Genomic DNA, 21,824 nt, shown 5'->3' with positions numbered 1-21,824 from the left:
TGCTAATACCTTCCCTTCGCATAACCGACTCCCGATCCCATCTTTCTCTGGTCGCGAGACCATGTCTTTTCCAGGTTTACTTCGAGCGTTTCCTTTCCCTCTTTTGGGATAAATAACGCACGGTGGCGGCTCTGTGTCTTTTCCCGCCGGTTTTTCGCGTAATGCGACAGGTAGTGACCGCAGGAAATTGACTTCTAGTAAGTTATAGTGACTTATGTATGGTGCACTGTGCAACACTTCTCGAAAAGCAAATCTAGTTCAATTGGTTCATTAGTGTTGGCTCAGGTCAGGTCACATAATTCTTTCACTTGTTAATAAGATATTTTTGTTCTCATTTTTTACATCTCCCTCTTGTTTGTTTATTACGAGATTCTCTGTCTCTCTCTCTCTCTAACGTGAAAATTCTAAAATAGGAATTATAATAATCTAAGTCATTTGAGCTGTGGAATTAACAATAATCTAAGTCTCTCTCTCTCTCATTTTTTACATCTCCCTGTGGAATTAACAATACTTTAATTGGAGATGCAGGGGATCGAACCCTGTACCTCTCGCATGCAAAGCGAGCGCTCTACCATTTGAGCTACATCCCCATATATAAAACTATTCTTGAATTTTTAAAATCAACAATACAATATGATTTCATCAAAACTAATGGTAAATAAGTTGCATGTTTGATACAAAACATTTATTCATGCAAAGAAGAAAGAACAAAAAAAAGTCAAATAAATCTAACCCTTCTTTTTTTTATAAATAAAATTACTTTTAAATACTTGTGTTAGCCCTTCAAAAGTCATATATGAAGGAGAACAGCGATCCAAAACGCAGCGGAAATTAAAATTTTCTCCTATAGTGATCCTTACATATGGGCATGATCAGTGATAGAATATTAACCTCTTGATACGATTGAAACCTTTGATGCAAATCTACGAAGCGATCACGAACGTTGAACAACGATAACGCCTCTACTCAGTCCACACGAACGGATTCCTTCAATCTCAGTGCTAGCTGCTATAAATGAAGGCTTTGAGTGTGAGAGAAAGAGAAAACGAAAAATGCAACTGCAAAAAAAGAATGCTTATGCACAAGGGTTCTATTTATAGAACCACTTGTGTGGGCTTCAAGCTAAAAGGCCCACTTAAGTGTATGTGGCCCATATCTTATAATATTCCCAAAATCACTTAAGCCCATGGTACCTTACCATATTTCGTATTCTATTTAAGTACACCGTACCTTACGATGTTCTACAATTCACTTAAGTGCACCGTACCTTACGATGTTCCTTAGTTACTCTATCTCTCATCAATCCGTCCTTTGTGTGTGACCCTTTAGGTTTTCGCGGCATTGGCAATTATATTAAATCACGTATTTAACATAATAAACAGTGCGCGGTATCTAGCAACACATCACTGCCACCCAAGACACAAAATATGTCATGTGATCTGACAAATCCTTCTGTGATAATACTTGTGTGCATAATTACCCTTTTACCCTTATGTCTATATTGAACACAAGGCATAGACCGCGTCATCCTTGTCCAGTTCAATATTGGGCCCATAGACATTTATCCTGTTATACAGGATGGGCAAATTCCATCTAGGTCACTCATGTCCCTCAGCATGCTTCGTGGAGTACCCATCAACTGTCTTTATGGTTATCCAGTTACGGAAAACGTTTGATCAGCAATAAAGCACTCGACTCTACATCTAGGGTCCATAGTGGTTTCAGGTCGAAGGGTGGTATACACCATTATCACCATGAGAATAACTTATGAAACTTTGCATAACTTTCTATATAGTACTCTCATAGCGGGTCAATCCAGTATAAATATTACTCTTAATATTCATACCTATGTTTAAGACTTGATAACTCTTTATCCATGATCCATGAGATGTGATCATCAGTCTATATACATAATAGTCTTAATGCTTTAACGTTATCCCACTTCACAATAAAGCTCGACTACGGATACTTTAAGAATAATGTCCTTATGTTTAATGTGATCTCATGATCAAGTCACACTTGACACATTAAACGGACTAGCTATCCTAGGGACTTTATTAAACAAACATAATAAAGAAAAAGCCTTTTATTATTAATAAATCATTCAATACAAGTACCAAAAGTATTGGCCTCTAAGGCTTACACCAAAAATATAATCACCTTTAGGTGATACTGTCAATATTATGGATTAACAATCTAAATTTAGAACAAATTGATTGAGAAAAATTAGCACCCAATGAACATAAGCATTTAAAATGATTTTATATGGAAAATAGCACAATTAAAAAAAGAATGGAAAAATGATACAGAGTGATTCTCCATCTTTCAATTATTGTGTGTGAGAAATACTCTTTTTTTACCTGACACGTATATAACTGTGAAATAGATATATGAAAAAAGAGATTAAAGATGTAGAAGCATACCTTAAAACCTCAAGTGATGAAAAAAAGGAAAACATATTCCGAGGCGGTAAAAAACTGAAGATATTATAACACATGAAAAACGGATCAAAAGTCATTACAGAATATGAGAGCTGCAAAGCAACAACATCTTAAGGAGATAAACAGCGGCTTAAAAGCCCCAAATAAACAGTTTGAGAGCCACAAGAGGCACATCAATCGCAATCGTTGTACTATTTTCAGTAGCTAGCAAACAAGAAAGACGAAGGTCGGATAGAGAAGTGTTGGGGTGAAGTATCTCATGTTGTCACTAATAACGACTCATGAATCTAGTTATTGGAGGTAGTGACCGCAGGAAATTGACTTCTAGTAAGTTATAGTGACTTATGTATGGTGCACTGTGCAACACTCCTCGAAAAGCAAATCTAGTTCAATTGGTTCATTAGTATTGGCTCAGGTCAGGTCACATAATGCTTTCACTTGTTAATAAGATATTTTTGTTCTCATTTTTTACATCTCCCTCTTGTTTCTTTATTACGAGATTCTCTCTCTCTCTCTCTCTCTCTCTAACGTGAAAATTCTAAAATAGGAATTATAATAATCTAAGTCATTCCTATGCATACATCACTGATTAACAATACTTTAATTGGAGATGCAGGGGATCGAACCCTGTACCTCTCGCATGCAAAGCGAGCACTTTACCATTTGAGCTACATCCCCATATATAAAACTATTCTTGAATTTTTAAAATCAACAATACAATATGATTTCATCAAAACTAATGGTAAATAAGTTGCATGTTTGATACAAAACATTTATTCATGCAAAGAAGAAAGAAAAAAAAAAGTCAAATAAATCAAAATCTTCTTTTTTTTATAAATAAAATTACTTTTAAATACTTGTGTTAGCCCTTCAAAAGTCATACATGAAGGAGAACGGCGATCCAAAACGCAGCGGAAATTAAAATTTTCTCCTATAGTGATCCTTACATATGGGCATGATCAGTGATAGAATATTTACCTCTTGATACGATTGAAACCTTTGATGCAAATCTACGTAGCGATCACGAACGTTGAACAACGATAACGCCTCTACTCAGTCCACACGAACGGATTCCTTCAATCTCAGTGCTAGCTGCTATAAATGAAGGCTTTGAGTGTGAGAGAAAGAGAAAACAAAAAATGCAACTGCAAAAAAAGAATGCTTATGCACAAGGGTTCTATTTATAGAACCACTTGTGTGGGCTTCAAGCTAAAAGGCCCACTTAAGTGTATGTGGCCCATATCTTATAATATTCCCAAAATCACTTAAGCCCATGGTACCTTACCATATTTCGTATTCTATTTAAGTACACCGTACCTTACGATGTTCTACAATTCACTTAAGTGCACCGTACCTTACGGTGTTCCTTAGTTACTCTATCTCTCATCAATCCGTCCTTTGTGTGTGACCCTGTAGGTTTTCACGGCATTGGCAATTATATTAAATCACGTATTTAACATAATAAACAGTGAGCGGTATCTAGCAACACATCATTGCCACCCAAGACACAAAAATGTCATGTGATCTGACAAATCCTTCTGTGATAATACTTATGTGCATAATTACCCTTTTACCCTTATGTCTATATTGAACACAAGGCATAGACCGCGTCATCCTTGTCCAGTTCAATATTGGGCCCATAGACATTTATCCTGTTATACAGGATGGGCAAATTCCATCTAGGTCACTCATGTCCCTCAGCATGCTTCGTGGAGTACCCATCAACTGTCTTTATGGTTATCCAGTTACGGAAAACGTTTGATCAGCAATAAAGCACTCGACTCTACACCTAGGGTCCATAGTGGTTTCAGGTCGAAGGGTGGTATACACCATTATCACCATGAGAATAACTTATGAAACTTTGCATAACTTTCTATATAGTACTCTCATAGCGGGTCAATCCAGTATAAATATTACTCTTAATATTCATACCTATGTTTAAGACTTGATAACTCCTTATCCATGATCCATGAGATGTGATCATCAGTCTGTATACATAATAGTCTTAATGCTTTAATGTTATCCCACTTCACAATAAAGCTCGACTACGGATACTTTAAGAATAGTGTCCTTATGTTTAATGTGATCTCATGAACAAGTCACACTTGATACATTAAACGGACTAGCTATCCTAGGGACTTTATTAAACAAACATAATAAAAAAAAAACCTTTTATTATTAATAAATCATTCGATACAAGTACCAAAAGTATTGGCCTCTAAGGCTTACACCAAAAATATAATCACCTTTAGGTGATACTGTCAATATTATGGATTAACAATCTAAATTTAGAACAAATTGATTGAGAAAAATTAGCACCCAATGAACATAAGCATTTAAAATGATTTTATATGGAAAATAGCACAATTAAAAAAAGAATGGAAAAATGATACAGAGTGATTCTCCATCTTTCAATTATTGTGTGTGAGAAATACTCTTTTTTTACCTGACACGTATATAACTGTGAAATAGATATATGAAAAAAGAGATTAAAGATGTAGAAGCATACCTTAAAACCTCAAGTGATGAAAAAAAGGAAAACATGTTCCGAGGCGGTAAAAAACTGAAGATATTATAACACATGAAAAACGGATCAAAAGTCATTACAGAATATGAGAGCTGCAAAGCAACAACATCTTAAGGAGATCAACAGCGGCTTAAAAGCCCCAAATAAACAGTTTGTGAGCCACAAGAGGCACATCAATCGCAATCGTTGTACTATTTTCAGTAGCTAGCAAACAAGAAAGACGAAGGTCGGGTAGGGAAGTGTTGGGGTGAAGTATCTCATGTTGTCACTAATAACGACTCATGAATCTAGTTATTGGAGGTAGTGACCGCAGGAAATTGACTTCTAGTAAGTTATAGTGACTTATGTATGGTGCACTGTGCAACACTCCTCGAAAAGCAAATCTAGTTCAATTGGTTCATTAGTATTGGCTCAGGTCAGGTCACATAATGCTTTCACTTGTTAATAAGATATTTTTGTTCTCATTTTTTACATCTCCCTCTTGTTTCTTTATTACGAGATTCTCTCTCTCTCTCTCTAACGTGAAAATTCTAAAATAGGAATTATAATAATCTAAGTCATTCCTATGCATACATCACTGATTAACAATACTTTAATTGGAGATGCAGGGGATCGAACCCTGTACCTCTCGCATGCAAAGCGAGCGCTCTACCATTTGAGCTACATCCCCATATATAAAACTATTCTTGAATTTTTAAAATCAACAATACAATATGATTTCATCAAAACTAATGGTAAATAAGTTGCATGTTTGATACAAAACATTTATTCATGCAAAGAAGAAAGAACAAAAAAAAGTCAAATAAATCTAAATCTTCTTTTTTTTATAAATAAAATTACTTTTAAATACTTGTGTTAGCCCTTCAAAAGTCATATATGAAGGAGAACGGTGATCCAAAACGCAGCGGAAATTAAAATTTTCTCCTATAGTGATCCTTACATATGGGCATGATCAGTGATAGAATATTTACCTCTTGATACGATTGAAACCTTTGATGCAAATCTACGAAGCGATCACGAACGTTGAACAACGATAACGCCTCTACTCAGTCCACACGAACGGATTCCTTCAATCTCAGTGCTAGCTGCTATAAATGAAGGCTTTGAGTGTGAGAGAAAGAGAAAACGAAAAATGCAACTGCAAAAAAAGAATGCTTATGCACAAGGGTTCTATTTATAGAACCACTTGTGTGGGCTTCAAGCTAAAAGGCCCACTTAAGTGTATGTGGCCCATATCTTATAATATTCCCAAAATCACTTAAGCCCATGGTACCTTACCATATTTCGTATTCTATTTAAGTACACCGTACCTTACGATGTTCTACAATTCACTTAAGTGCACCGTACCTTACGGTGTTCCTTAGTTACTCTATCTCTCATCAATCCGTCCTTTGTGTGTGACCCTGTAGGTTTTCACGGCATTGGCAATTATATTAAATCACGTATTTAACATAATAAACAGTAGGCGGTATCTAGCAACACATCACTGCCACCCAAGACACAAAAATGTCATGTGATCTGACAAATCCTTCTGTGATAATACTTATGTGCATAATTACCCTTTTACCCTTATGTCTATATTGAACACAAGGCATAGACCGCGTCATCCTTGTCCAGTTCAATATTGGGCCCATAGACATTTATCCTGTTATACAGGATGGGCAAATTCCATCTAGGTCACTCATGTCCCTCAGCATGCTTCGTGGAGTACCCATCAACTGTCTTTATGGTTATCCAGTTACGGAAAACGTTTGATCAGCAATAAAGCACTCGACTCTACATCTAGGGTCCATAGTGGTTTTAGGTCGAAGGGTGGTATACACCATTATCACCATGAGAATAACTTATGAAACTTTGCATAACTTTCTATATAGTACTCTCATAGCGGGTCAATCCAGTATAAATATTACTCTTAATATTCATACCTATGTTTAAGACTTGATAACTCTTTATCCATGATCCATGAGATGTGATCATCAGTCTATATACATAATAGTCTTAATGCTTTAATGTTATCCCACTTCACAATAAAGCTCGACTACGGATACTTTAAGAATAGTGTCCTTATGTTTAATGTGATCTCATGATCAAGTCACACTTGATACATTAAACGGACTAGCTATCCTAGGGACTTTATTAAACAAACATAATAAAGAAAAAGCCTTTTATTATTAATAAATCATTCGATACAAGTACCAAAAGTATTGGCCTCTAAGGCTTACACCAAAAATATAATCACCTTTAGGTGATACTGTCAATATTATGGATTAACAATCTAAATTTAGAACAAATTGATTGAGAAAAATTAGCACCCAATGAACATAAGCATTTAAAATGATTTTATATGGAAAATAGCACAATTAAAAAAAGAATGGAAAAATGATACAGAGTGATTCTCCATCTTTCAATTATTGTGTGTGAGAAATACTCTTTTTTTACCTGACACGTATATAACTGTGAAATAGATATATGAAAAAAGAGATTAAAGATGTAGAAGCATACCTTAAAACCTCAAGTGATGAAAAAAAGGAAAACATGTTCCGAGGCGGTAAAAAACTGAAGATATTATAACACATGAAAAACGGATCAAAAGTCATTACAGAATATGAGAGCTGCAAAGCAACAACATCTTAAGGAGATCAACAGCGGCTTAAAAGCCCCAAATAAACAGTTTGTGAGCCACAAGAGGCACATCAATCGCAATCGTTGTACTATTTTCAGTAGCTAGCAAACAAGAAAGACGAAGGTCGGGTAGGGAAGTGTTGGGGTGAAGTATCTCATGTTGTCACTAATAACGACTCATGAATCTAGTTATTGGAGGTAGTGACCGCAGGAAATTGACTTCTAGTAAGTTATAGTGACTTATGTATGGTGCACTGTGCAACACTCCTCGAAAAGCAAATCTAGTTCAATTGGTTCATTAGTATTGGCTCAGGTCAGGTCACATAATGCTTTCACTTGTTAATAAGATATTTTTGTTCTCATTTTTTACATCTCCCTCTTGTTTCTTTATTACGAGATTCTCTCTCTCTCTCTCTAACGTGAAAATTCTAAAATAGGAATTATAATAATCTAAGTCATTCCTATGCATACATCACTGATTAACAATACTTTAATTGGAGATGCAGGGGATCGAACCCTGTACCTCTCGCATGCAAAGCGAGCGCTCTACCATTTGAGCTACATCCCCATATATAAAACTATTCTTGAATTTTTAAAATCAACAATACAATATGATTTCATCAAAACTAATGGTAAATAAGTTGCATGTTTGATACAAAACATTTATTCATGCAAAGAAGAAAGAACAAAAAAAAGTCAAATAAATCTAAATCTTCTTTTTTTTATAAATAAAATTACTTTTAAATAATTGTGTTAGCCCTTCAAAAGTCATATATGAAGGAGAACGGCGATCCAAAACGCAGCGGAAATTAAAATTTTCACCTATAGTGATCCTTACATATGGGCATGATCAGTGATAGAATATTTACCTCTTGATACGATTGAAACCTTTGATGCAAATCTACGAAGCGATCACGAACGTTGAACAACGATAACGCCTCTACTCAGTCCACACGAACGGATTCCTTCAATCTCAGTGCTAGCTGCTATAAATGAAGGCTTTGAGTGTGAGAGAAAGAGAAAACGAAAAATGCAACTGCAAAAAAAGAATGCTTATGCACAAGGGTTCTATTTATAGAACCACTTGTGTGGGCTTCAAGCTAAAAGGCCCACTTAAGTGTATGTGGCCCATATCTTATAATATTCCCAAAATCACTTAAGCCCATGGTACCTTACCATATTTCGTATTCTATTTAAGTACACCGTACCTTACGATGTTCTACAATTCACTTAAGTGCACCGTACCTTACGGTGTTCCTTAGTTACTCTATCTCTCATCAATCCGTCCTTTGTGTGTGACCCTGTAGGTTTTCACGGCATTGGCAATTATATTAAATCACGTATTTAACATAATAAACAGTGAGCGGTATCTAGCAACACATCACTGCCACCCAAGACACAAAAATGTCATGTGATCTGACAAATCCTTCTGTGATAATACTTATGTGCATAATTACCCTTTTACCCTTATGTCTATATTGAACACAAGGCATAGACCGCGTCATCCTTGTCCAGTTCAATATTGGGCCCATAGACATTTATCCTGTTATACAGGATGGGCAAATTCCATCTAGGTCACTCATGTCCCTCAGCATGCTTCGTGGAGTACCCATCAACTGTCTTTATGGTTATCCAGTTACGGAAAACGTTTGATCAGCAACAAAGCACTCGACTCTACATCTAGGGTCCATAGTGGTTTCAGGTCGAAGGGTGGTATACACCATTATCACCATGAGAATAACTTATGAAACTTTGCATAACTTTCTATATAGTACTCTCATAGCGGGTCAATCCAGTATAAATATTACTCTTAATATTCATACCTATGTTTAAGACTTGATAACTCTTTATCCATGATCCATGAGATGTGATCATCAGTCTATATACATAATAGTCTTAATGCTTTAATGTTATCCCACTTCACAATAAAGCTCGACTACGGATACTTTAAGAATAGTGTCCTTATGTTTAATGTGATCTCATGATCAAGTCACACTTGATACATTAAACGGACTAGCTATCCTAGGGACTTTATTAAACAAACATAATAAAGAAAAAGCCTTTTATTATTAATAAATCATTCGATACAAGTACCAAAAGTATTGGCCTCTAAGGCTTACACCAAAAATATAATCACCTTTAGGTGATACTGTCAATATTATGGATTAACAATCTAAATTTAGAACAAATTGATTGAGAAAAATTAGCACCCAATGAACATAAGCATTTAAAATGATTTTATATGGAAAATAGCACAATTAAAAAAAGAATGGAAAAATGATACAGAGTGATTCTCCATCTTTCAATTATTGTGTGTGAGAAATACTCTTTTTTTACCTGACACGTATATAACTGTGAAATAGATATATGAAAAAAGAGATTAAAGATGTAGAAGCATACCTTAAAACCTCAAGTGATGAAAAAAAGGAAAACATGTTCCGAGGCGGTAAAAAATTGAAGATATTATAACACATGAAAAACGGATCAAAAGTCATTACAGAATATGAGAGCTGCAAAGCAACAACATCTTAAGGAAATCAACAGCGGCTTAAAAGCCCCAAATAAACAGTTTGTGAGCCACAAGAGGCACATCAATCGCAATCGTTGTACTATTTTCAGTAGCTAGCAAACAAGAAAGACGAAGGTCGGGTAGGGAAGTGTTGGGGTGAAGTATCTCATGTTGTCACTAATAACGACTCATGAATCTAGTTATTGGAGGTAGTGACCGCAGGAAATTGACTTCTAGTAAGTTATAGTGACTTATGTATGGTGCACTGTGCAACACTCCTCGAAAAGCAAATCTAGTTCAATTGGTTCATTAGTATTGGCTCAGGTCAGGTCACATAATGCTTTCACTTGTTAATAAGATATTTTTGTTCTCATTTTTTACATCTCCCTCTTGTTTCTTTATTACGAGATTCTCTCTCTCTCTCTCTCTAACGTGAAAATTCTAAAATAGGAATTATAATAATCTAAGTCATTCCTATGCATACATCACTGATTAACAATACTTTAATTGGAGATGCAAGGGATCGAACCCTGTACCTCTCGCATGCAAAGCGAGCGCTCTACCATTTGAGCTACATCCCCATATATAAAACTATTCTTGAATTTTTAAAATCAACAATACAATATGATTTTATCAAAACTAATGGTAAATAAGTTGCATGTTTGATACAAAACATTTATTCATGCAAAGAAGAAAGAACAAAAAAAAGTCAAATAAATCTAAATCTTCTTTTTTTTTATAAATAAAATTACTTTTAAATACTTGTGTTAGCCCTTCAAAAGTCATATATGAAGGAGAACGGCGATCCAAAACGCAGCGGAAATTAAAATTTTCACCTATAGTGATCCTTACATATGGGCATGATCAGTGATAGAATATTTACCTCTTGATACGATTGAAACCTTTGATGCAAATCTACGAGCGATCACGAACGTTGAACAACGATAACGCCTCTACTCAGTCCACACGAACGGATTCCTTCAATCTCAGTGCTAGCTGCTATAAATGAAGGCTTTGAGTGTGAGAGAAAGAGAAAACGAAAAATGCAACTGCAAAAAAAGAATGCTTCTGCACAAGGGTTCTATTTATAGAACCACTTGTGTGGGCTTCAAGCTAAAAGGCCCACTTAAGCGTATGTGGCCCATATCTTATAATATTCCCAAAATCACTTAAGCCCATGGTACCTTACCATATTTCGTATTCTATTTAAGTACACCGTACCTTACGATGTTCTACAATTCACTTAAGTGCACCGTACCTTACGGTGTTCCTTAGTTACTCTATCTCTCATCAATCCGTCCTTTGTGTGTGACCCTGTAGGTTTTCGCGGCATTGGCAATTATATTAAATCACGTATTTAACATAATAAACAGTGAGCGGTATCTAGCAACACATCACTGCCACCCAAGACACAAAAATGTCATGTGATCTGACAAATCCTTCTGTGATAATACTTATGTGCATAATTACCCTTTTACCCTTATGTCTATATTGAACACAAGGCATAGACCGCGTCATCCTTGTCCAGTTCAATATTGGGCCCATAGACATTTATCCTGTTATACAGGATGGGCAAATTCCATCTAGGTCACTCATGTCCCTCAGCATGCTTCGTGGAGTACCCATCAACTGTCTTTATGGTTATCCAGTTACGGAAAACGTTTGATCAGCAATAAAGCACTCGACTCTACATCTAGGGTCCATAGTGGTTTCAGGTCGAAGGGTGGTATACACCATTATCACCATGAGAATAACTTATGAAACTTTGCATAACTTTCTATATAGTACTCTCATAGCGGGTCAATCCAGTATAAATATTACTCTTAATATTCATACCTATGTTTAAGACTTGATAACTCCTTATCCATGGTCCATGAGATGTGATCAATAGTCTATATACATAATAGTCTTAATGCTTTAACGTTATCCCACTTCACAATAAAGCTCGACTACGGATACTTTAAGAATAGTGTCCTTATGTTTAATGTGATCTCATGATCAAGTCACACTTGACACATTAAACGGACTAGCTATCCTAGGGACTTTATTAAACAAACATAATAAAGAAAAAGCCTTTTATTATTAATAAATCATTCGATACAAGTACCAAAAGTATTGGCCTCTAGGGCTTACACCAAAAATATAATCACCTTTAGGTGATACTGTCAATATTATGGATTAACAATCTAAATTTAGAACAAATTGATTGAGAAAAATTAGCACCCAGTGAACATAAGCATTTAAAATGATTTTATATGGAAAATAGCACAATTAAAAAAAGAATGGAAAAATGATACAGAGTGATTCTCCATCTTTCAATTATTGTGTGTGAGAAATACTCTTTTTTTACCTGACACGTATATAACTGTGAAATAGATATATGAAAAAAGAGATTAAAGATGTAGAAGCATACCTTAAAACCTCAAGTGATGAAAAAAGGAAAACATGTTCCGAGGCGGTAAAAAATTGAAGATATTATAACACATGAAAAACGGATCAAAAGTCATTACAGAATATGAGAGCTGCAAAGCAACAACATCTTAAGGAGATCATCGGCGGCTTAAAAGCCCCAAATAAACAGTTTGTGAGCCACAAGAGGCACATCAATCGCAATCGTTGTACTATTTTCAGTAGCTAGCAAACAAGAAAGACGAAGGTCGGGTAGGGAAGTGTTGGGGTGAAGTATCTCATGTTGTCACTAATAACGACTCATGAATCTAGTTATTGGAGGTAGTGACCGCAGGAAATTGACTTCTAGTAAGTTATAGTGACTTATGTATGGTGCACTGTGCAACACTCCTCGAAAAGCAAATCTAGTTCAATTGGTTCATTAGTATTGGCTCAGGTCAGGTCACATAATGCTTTCACTTGTTAATAAGATATTTTTGTTCTCATTTTTTACATCTCCCTCTTGTTTCTTTATTACGAGATTCTCTCTCTCTCTCTAACGTGAAAATTCTAAAATAGCAATTATAATAATCTAAGTCATTCCTATGCATACATCACTGATTAACAATACTTTAATTGGAGATGCAGGGGATCGAACCCTGTACCTCTCGCATGCAAAGCGAGCGCTCTACCATTTGAGCTACATCCCCATATATAAAACTATTCTTGAATTTTTAAAATTAACAATACAATAAGATTTCATCAAAACTAATGGTAAATAAGTTGCATGTTTGATACAAAACATTTATTCATGCAAAGAAGAAAGAACAAAAAAAAGTCAAATAAATCTAAATCTTCTTTTTTTTATAAATAAAATTACTTTTAAATAATTGTGTTAGCCCTTCAAAAGTCATATATGAAGGAGAACGGCGATCCAAAACGCAGCGGAAATTAAAATTTTCACCTATAGTGATCCTTACATATGGGCATGATCAGTGATAGAATATTTACCTCTTGATACGATTGAAACCTTTGATGCAAATCTACGGAGCGATCACGAATGTTGAACAACGATAACGCCTCTACTCAGTCCACACGAACGGATTCCTTCAATCTCAATGCTAGCTGCTATAAATGAAGGCTTTGAGTGTGAGAGAAAGAGAAAATGAAAAATGCAACTGCAAAAAAAGAATGCTTCTGCACAAGGGTTCTATTTATAGAACCACTTGTGTGGGCTTCAAGCTAAAAGGCCCACTTAAGCGTATGTGGCCCATATCTTATAATATTCCCAAAATCACTTAAGCCCATGGTACCTTACCATATTTCGTATTCTATTTAAGTACACCGTACCTTACGATGTTCTACAATTCACTTAAGTGCACCGTACCTTACGGTGTTCCTTAGTTACTCTATCTCTCATCAATCCGTCCTTTGTGTGTGACCCTGTAGGTTTTCGCGGCATTGGCAATTATATTAAATCACGTATTTAACATAATAAACAGTGAGCGGTATCTAGCAACACATCACTGTTACCCAAGACACAAAAATGTCATGTGATCTGACAAATCCTTCTGTGATAATACTTATGTGCATAATTACCCTTTTACCCTTATGTCTATATTGAACACAAGGCATAGACCGCGTCATCCTTGTCCAGTTCAATATTGGGCCCATAGACATTTATCCTGTTATACAGGATGGGCAAATTCCATCTAGGTCACTCATGTCCCTCAGCATGCTTCGTGGAGTACCCATCAACTGTCTTTATGGTTATCCAGTTACGGAAAACGTTTGATCAGCAATAAAGCACTCGACTCTACATCTAGGGTCCATAGTGGTTTCAGGTCGAAGGGTGGTATACACCATTATCACCATGAGAATAACTTATGAAACTTTGCATAACTTTCTATATAGTACTCTCATAGCGGGTCAATCCAGTATAAATATTACTCTTAATATTCATACCTATGTTTAAGACTTGATAACTCCTTATCCATGGTCCATGAGATGTGATCAATAGTCTATATACATAATAGTCTTAATGCTTTAACGTTATCCCACTTCACAATAAAGCTCGACTACGGATACTTTAAGAATAGTGTCCTTATGTTTAATGTGATCTCATGATCAAGTCACACTTGACACATTAAACGGACTAGCTATCCTAGGGACTTTATTAAACAAACATAATAAAGAAAAAGCCTTTTATTATTAATAAATCATTCGATACAAGTACCAAAAGTATTGGCCTCTAGGGCTTACACCAAAAATATAATCACCTTTAGGTGATACTGTCAATATTATGGATTAACAATCTAAATTTAGAACAAATTGATTGAGAAAAATTAGCACCCAGTGAACATAAGCATTTAAAATGATTTTATATGGAAAATAGCACAATTAAAAAAAGAATGGAAAAATGATACAGAGTGATTCTCCATCTTTCAATTATTGTGTGTGAGAAATACTCTTTTTTTACCTGACACGTATATAACTGTGAAATAGATATATGAAAAAAGAGATTAAAGATGTAGAAGCATACCTTAAAACCTCAAGTGATGAAAAAAGGAAAACATGTTCCGAGGCGGTAAAAAATTGAAGATATTATAACACATGAAAAACGGATCAAAAGTCATTACAGAATATGAGAGTTGCAAAGCAACAACATCTTAAGGAGATCATCGGCGGCTTAAAAGCCCCAAATAAACAGTTTGTGAGCCACAAGAGGCACATCAATCGCAATCGTTGTACTATTTTCAGTAGCTAGCAAACAAGAAAGACGAAGGTCGGGTAGGGAAGTGTTGGGGTGAAGTATCTCATGTTGTCACTAATAACGACTCATGAATCTAGTTATTGGAGGTAGTGACCGCAGGAAATTGACTTCTAGTAAGTTATAGTGACTTATGTATGGTGCACTGTGCAACACTCCTCGAAAAGCAAATCTAGTTCAATTGGTTCATTAGTATTGGCTCAGGTCAGGTCACATAATGCTTTCACTTGTTAATAAGATATTTTTGTTCTCATTTTTTACATCTCCCTCTTGTTTGGATTTTTTATCTCTCTCTCTCTCTCTCTCTCTCTCTCTAACGTGAAAATTCTAAAATAGGAATTATAATAATCTAAGTCATTCCTATGCATACATCACTGATTAACAATACTTTAATTGGAGATGCAGGGGATCGAACCCTGTTCCTCTCGCATGCAAAGCGAGCGCTCTACCATTTGAGCTACATCCCCATATATAAAACTATTCTTGAATTTTTAAAATCAACAATACAATATGATTTCAACAAAACTAATGGTAATAAGTTGCATGTTTGATACAAAACATTTATTCATGCAAAGAAGAAAGAACAAAAAAAAGTCAAATAAATCTAAATCTTCTTTTTTTTATAAATAAAATTACTTTTAAATACTTGTGTTAGCCCTTCAAAAGTCATATATGAAGGAGAACGGCGATCCAAAACGCAACGGAAATTAAAATTTTCTCCTATAGTGATCCTTACGAATGGGCATGATCAGTGATAGAATATTTACCTCTTGATACGATTGAAACCTTTGATGCAAATCTACGGAGCGATCACGAATGTTGAACAACGATAACGCCTCTACTCAGTCCACACGAACGGATTCCTTCAATCTCAATGCTAGCTGCTATAAATGAAGGCTTTGAGTGTGAGAGAAAGAGAAAATGAAAAATGCAACTGCAAAAAAAGAATGCTTCTGCACAAGGGTTCTATTTATAGAACCACTTGTGTGGGCTTCAAGCTAAAAGGCCCACTTAAGCGTATGTGGCCCATATCTTATAATATTCCCAAAATCACTTAAGCCCATGGTACCTTACCATATTTCGTATTCTATTTAAGTACACCGTACCTTACGATGTTCTACAATTCACTTAAGTGCACCGTACCTTACGGTGTTCCTTAGTTACTCTATCTCTCATCAATCCGTCCTTTGTGTGTGACCCTGTAGGTTTTCGCGGCATTGGCAATTATATTAAATCACGTATTTAACATAATAAACAGTGAGCGGTATCTAGCAACACATCACTGTTACCCAAGACACAAAAATGTCATGTGATCTGACAAATCCTTCTGTGATAATACTTATGTGCATAATTACCCTTTTACCCTTATGTCTATATTGAACACAAGGCATAGACCGCGTCATCCTTGTCCAGTTCAATATTGGGCCCATAGACATTTATCCTGTTATACAGGATGGGCAAATTCCATCTAGGTCACTCATGTCCCTCAGCATGCTTCGTGGAGTACCCATCAACTGTCTTTATGGTTATCCAGTTACGGAAAACGTTTGATCAGCAATAAAGCACTCGACTCTACATCTAGGGTCCATAGTGGTTTCAGGTCGAAGGGTGGTATACACCATTATCACCATGAGAATAACTTATGAAACTTTGCATAACTTTCTATATAGTACTCTCATAGCGGGTCAATCCAGTATAAATATTACTCTTAATATTCATACCTATGTTTAAGACTTGATAACTCCTTATCCATGGTCCATGAGATGTGATCAATAGTCTATATACATAATAGTCTTAATGCTTTAACGTTATCCCACTTCACAATAAAGCTCGACTACGGATACTTTAAGAATAGTGTCCTTATGTTTAATGTGATCTCATGATCAAGTCACACTTGACACATTAAACGGACTAGCTATCCTAGGGACTTTATTAAACAAACATAATAAAGAAAAAGCCTTTTATTATTAATAAATCATTCGATACAAGTACCAAAAGTATTGGCCTCTAGGGCTTACACCAAAAATATAATCACCTTTAGGTGATACTGTCAATATTATGGATTAACAATCTAAATTTAGAACAAATTGATTGAGAAAAATTAGCACCCAGTGAACATAAGCATTTAAAATGATTTTATATGGAAAATAGCACAATTAAAAAAAGAATGGAAAAATGATACAGAGTGATTCTCCATCTTTCAATTATTGTGTGTGAGAAATACTCTTTTTTTACCTGACACGTATATAACTGTGAAATAGATATATGAAAAAAGAGATTAAAGATGTAGAAGCATACCTTAAAACCTCAAGTGATGAAAAAAGGAAAACATGTTCCGAGGCGGTAAAAAATTGAAGATATTATAACACATGAAAAACGGATCAAAAGTCATTACAGAATATGAGAGTTGCAAAGCAACAACATCTTAAGGAGATCATCGGCGGCTTAAAAGCCCCAAATAAACAGTTTGTGAGCCACAAGAGGCACATCAATCGCAATCGTTGTACTATTTTCAGTAGCTAGCAAACAAGAAAGACGAAGGTCGGGTAGGGAAGTGTTGGGGTGAAGTATCTCATGTTGTCACTAATAACGACTCATGAATCTAGTTATTGGAGGTAGTGACCGCAGGAAATTGACTTCTAGTAAGTTATAGTGACTTATGTATGGTGCACTGTGCAACACTCCTCGAAAAGCAAATCTAGTTCAATTGGTTCATTAGTATTGGCTCAGGTCAGGTCACATAATGCTTTCACTTGTTAATAAGATATTTTTGTTCTCATTTTTTACATCTCCCTCTTGTTTGTTTTGGATTTTATTACGAGATTCTCTCTCTCTCTCTCTCTCTCTCTCTCTCTCTCTCTCTCTCTCTCTAACGTGAAAATTCTAAAATAGGAATTATAATAATCTAAGTCATTCCTATGCATACATCACTGATTAACAATACTTTAATTGGAGATGCAGGGGATCGAACCCTGTTCCTCTCGCATGCAAAGCGAGCGCTCTACCATTTAAGCTACATCCCCATATATAAAACTATTCTTGAATTTTTAAAATCAACAATACAATATGATTTCAACAAAACTAATGGTTAATAAGTTGCATGTTTGATACAAAACATTTATTCATGCAAAGAAGAAAGAACAAAAAAAAGTCAAATAAATCTAAATCTTCTTTTTTTTATAAATAAAATTACTTTTAAATACTTGTGTTAGCCCTTCAAAAGTCATATATGAAGGAGAACGGCGATCCAAAACGCAACGGAAATTAAAATTTTCTCCTATAGTGATCCTTACGAATGGGCATGATCAGTGATAGAATATTTACCTCTTGATACGATTGAAACCTTTGATGCAAATCTACGGAGCGATCACGAATGTTGAACAACGATAACGCCTCTACTCAGTCCACACGAACGGATTCCTTCAATCTCAATGCTAGCTGCTATAAATGAAGGCTTTGAGTGTGAGAGAAAGAGAAAATGAAAAATGCAACTGCAAAAAAAGAATGCTTCTGCACAAGGGTTCTATTTATAGAACCACTTGTGTGGGCTTCAAGCTAAAAGGCCCACTTAAGCGTATGTGGCCCATATCTTATAATATTCCCAAAATCACTTAAGCCCATGGTACCTTACCATATTTCGTATTCTATTTAAGTACACCGTACCTTACGATGTTCTACAATTCACTTAAGTGCACCGTACCTTACGGTGTTCCTTAGTTACTCTATCTCTCATCAATCCGTCCTTTGTGTGTGACCCTGTAGGTTTTCGCGGCATTGGCAATTATATTAAATCACGTATTTAACATAATAAACAGTGAGCGGTATCTAGCAACACATCACTGTTACCCAAGACACAAAAATGTCATGTGATCTGACAAATCCTTCTGTGATAATACTTATGTGCATAATTACCCTTTTACCCTTATGTCTATATTGAACACAAGGCATAGACCGCGTCATCCTTGTCCAGTTCAATATTGGGCCCATAGACATTTATCCTGTTATACAGGATGGGCAAATTCCATCTAGATCACTCATGTCCCTCAGCATGCTTCGTGGAGTACCCATCAACTGTCTTTATGGTTATCCAGTTACGGAAAACGTTTGATCAGCAATAAAGCACTCGACTCTACATCTAGGGTCCATAGTGGTTTCAGGTCGAAGGGTGGTATACACCATTATCACCATGAGAATAACTTATGAAACTTTGCATAACTTTCTATATAGTACTCTCATAGCGGGTCAATCCAGTATAAATATTACTCTTAATATTCATACCTATGTTTAAGACTTGATAACTCCTTATCCATGGTCCATGAGATGTGATCAATAGTCTATATACATAATAGTCTTAATGCTTTAACGTTATCCCACTTCACAATAAAGCTCGACTACGGATACTTTAAGAATAGTGTCCTTATGTTTAATGTGATCTCATGATCAAGTCACACTTGACACATTAAACGGACTAGCTATCCTAGGGACTTTATTAAACAAACATAATAAAGAAAAAGCCTTTTATTATTAATAAATCATTCGATACAAGTACCAAAAGTATTGGCCTCTAGGGCTTACACCAAAAATATAATCACCTTTAGGTGATACTGTCAATATTATGGATTAACAATCTAAATTTAGAACAAATTGATTGAGAAAAATTAGCACCCAGTGAACATAAGCATTTAAAATGATTTTATATGGAAAATAGCACAATTAAAAAAAGAATGGAAAAATGATACAGAGTGATTCTCCATCTTTCAATTATTGTGTGTGAGAAATACTCTTTTTTTACCTGACACGTATATAACTGTGAAATAGATATATGAAAAAAGAGATTAAAGATGTAGAAGCATACCTTAAAACCTCAAGTGATGAAAAAAGGAAAACATGTTCCGAGGCGGTAAAAAATTGAAGATATTATAACACATGAAAAACGGATCAAAAGTCATTACAGAATATGAGAGTTGCAAAGCAACAACATCTTAAGGAGATCATCGGCGGCTTAAAAGCCCCAAATAAACAGTTTGTGAGCCACAAGAGGCACATCAATCGCAATCGTTGTACTATTTTCAGTAGCTAGCAAACAAGAAAGACGAAGGTCGGGTAGGGAAGTGTTGGGGTGAAGTATCTCATGTTGTCACTAATAACGACTCATGAATCTAGTTATTGGAGGTAGTGACCGCAGGAAATTGACTTCTAGTAAGTTATAGTGACTTATGTATGGTGCACTGTGCAACACTCCTCGAAAAGCAAATCTAGTTCAATTGGTTCATTAGTATTGGCTCAGGTCAGGTCACATAATGCTTTCACTTGTTAATAAGATATTTTTGTTCTCATTTTTTACATCTCCCTCTTGTTTGTTTTGGATTTTATTACGAGATCTCTCTCTCTCTCTCTCTCTCTCTCTCTCTCTAACGTGAAAATTCTAAAATAGGAATTATAATAATCTAAGTCATTCCTATGCATACATCACTGATTAACAATACTTTAATTGGAGATGCAGGGGATCGAACCCTGTTCCTCTCGCATGCAAAGCGAGCGCTCTACCATTTGAGCTACATCCCCATATATAAAACTATTCTTGAATTTTTAAAATCAACAATACAATATGATTTCAACAAAACTAATGGTTAATAAGTTGCATGTTTGATACAAAACATTTATTCATGCAAAGAAGAAAGAACAAAAAAAAGTCAAATAAATCTAAATCTTCTTTTTTTTATAAATAAAATTACTTTTAAATACTTGTGTTAGCCCTTCAAAAGTCATATATGAAGGAGAACGGCGATCCAAAACGCAACGGAAATTAAAATTTTCTCCTATAGTGATCCTTACGAATGGGCATGATCAGTGATAGAATATTTACCTCTTGATACGATTGAAACCTTTGATGCAAATCTACGGAGCGATCACGAACGTTGAACAACAATAACGCCTCTACTCAGTCCACACGAACAGATTCCTTCAATCTCAGTGCTAGCTGCTATAAATGAAGGCTTTGAGTGTGAGAGAAAGAGAAAACGAAAAATGCAACTGCAAAAAAAGAATGCTTCTGCACAAGGGTTCTATTTATAGAACCACTTGTGTGGGCTTCAAGCTAAAATGCCCACTTAAGTGTATGTGGCCCATATCTTATAATATTCCCAAAATCACTTAAGCCCATGGTACCTTACCATATTTCGTATTCTATTTAAGTACACCGTACCTTACGATGTTCTACAATTCACTTAAGTGCACCGTACCTTACGGTGTTCCTTAGTTACTCTATCTCTCATCAATCCGTCCTTTGTGTGTGACCCTGTAGGTTTTCGCGGCATTGACAATTATATTAAATCACGTATTTAACATAATAAACAGTGAGCGGTATCTAGCAACACATCACTGTTACCCAAGACACAAAAATGTCATGTGATCTGACAAATCCTTCTGTGATAATACTTATGTGCATAATTACCCTTTTACCCTTATGTCTATATTGAACACAAGGCATAGACCGCGTCATCCTTGTCCAGTTCAATATTGGGCCCATAGACATTTATCCTGTTATACAGGATGGGCAAATTCCAT

The 21,824-nt window shown here is 35.5% G+C and overlaps 9 non-coding genes across 9 annotated transcripts; all 9 read right to left on the bottom strand.

The window, feature by feature from the left end:
- Positions 1 to 517: 517 nt before the first annotated feature.
- TRNAA-UGC (transfer RNA alanine (anticodon UGC)) lies at positions 518 to 590 on the bottom strand. Its single transcript has one exon. It is a non-coding gene; the product is annotated as a tRNA-Ala (tRNA).
- A 2,456-nt stretch (positions 591 to 3,046) lies between these two features.
- TRNAA-UGC (transfer RNA alanine (anticodon UGC)) lies at positions 3,047 to 3,119 on the bottom strand. Its single transcript has one exon. It is a non-coding gene; the product is annotated as a tRNA-Ala (tRNA).
- Positions 3,120 to 5,565: 2,446 nt separating this feature from the next.
- Positions 5,566 to 5,638, bottom strand: TRNAA-UGC (transfer RNA alanine (anticodon UGC)). Its single transcript has one exon. It is a non-coding gene; the product is annotated as a tRNA-Ala (tRNA).
- Positions 5,639 to 8,085: 2,447 nt separating this feature from the next.
- TRNAA-UGC (transfer RNA alanine (anticodon UGC)) lies at positions 8,086 to 8,158 on the bottom strand. Its single transcript has one exon. It is a non-coding gene; the product is annotated as a tRNA-Ala (tRNA).
- Positions 8,159 to 10,607: 2,449 nt separating this feature from the next.
- On the bottom strand, positions 10,608 to 10,680 carry TRNAA-UGC (transfer RNA alanine (anticodon UGC)). Its single transcript has one exon. It is a non-coding gene; the product is annotated as a tRNA-Ala (tRNA).
- A 2,444-nt stretch (positions 10,681 to 13,124) lies between these two features.
- Positions 13,125 to 13,197, bottom strand: TRNAA-UGC (transfer RNA alanine (anticodon UGC)). Its single transcript has one exon. It is a non-coding gene; the product is annotated as a tRNA-Ala (tRNA).
- Positions 13,198 to 15,651: 2,454 nt separating this feature from the next.
- On the bottom strand, positions 15,652 to 15,724 carry TRNAA-UGC (transfer RNA alanine (anticodon UGC)). The gene has a single exon. It is a non-coding gene; the product is annotated as a tRNA-Ala (tRNA).
- Positions 15,725 to 18,207: 2,483 nt separating this feature from the next.
- TRNAA-UGC (transfer RNA alanine (anticodon UGC)) lies at positions 18,208 to 18,280 on the bottom strand. Its single transcript has one exon. It is a non-coding gene; the product is annotated as a tRNA-Ala (tRNA).
- A 2,469-nt stretch (positions 18,281 to 20,749) lies between these two features.
- TRNAA-UGC (transfer RNA alanine (anticodon UGC)) lies at positions 20,750 to 20,822 on the bottom strand. The gene has a single exon. It is a non-coding gene; the product is annotated as a tRNA-Ala (tRNA).
- Between the last annotated feature and the right edge of the window lie 1,002 nt (positions 20,823 to 21,824).

Source organism: Lathyrus oleraceus, chromosome 7 (genome assembly GCF_024323335.1).
Source record: "Lathyrus oleraceus cultivar Zhongwan6 chromosome 7, CAAS_Psat_ZW6_1.0, whole genome shotgun sequence".
Taxonomy (NCBI): Eukaryota; Viridiplantae; Streptophyta; class Magnoliopsida; order Fabales; family Fabaceae; genus Lathyrus; species Lathyrus oleraceus.
Note: the sequence above shows the minus strand (reverse complement) of the source record. Positions and strands in the feature narration are given on the sequence as shown.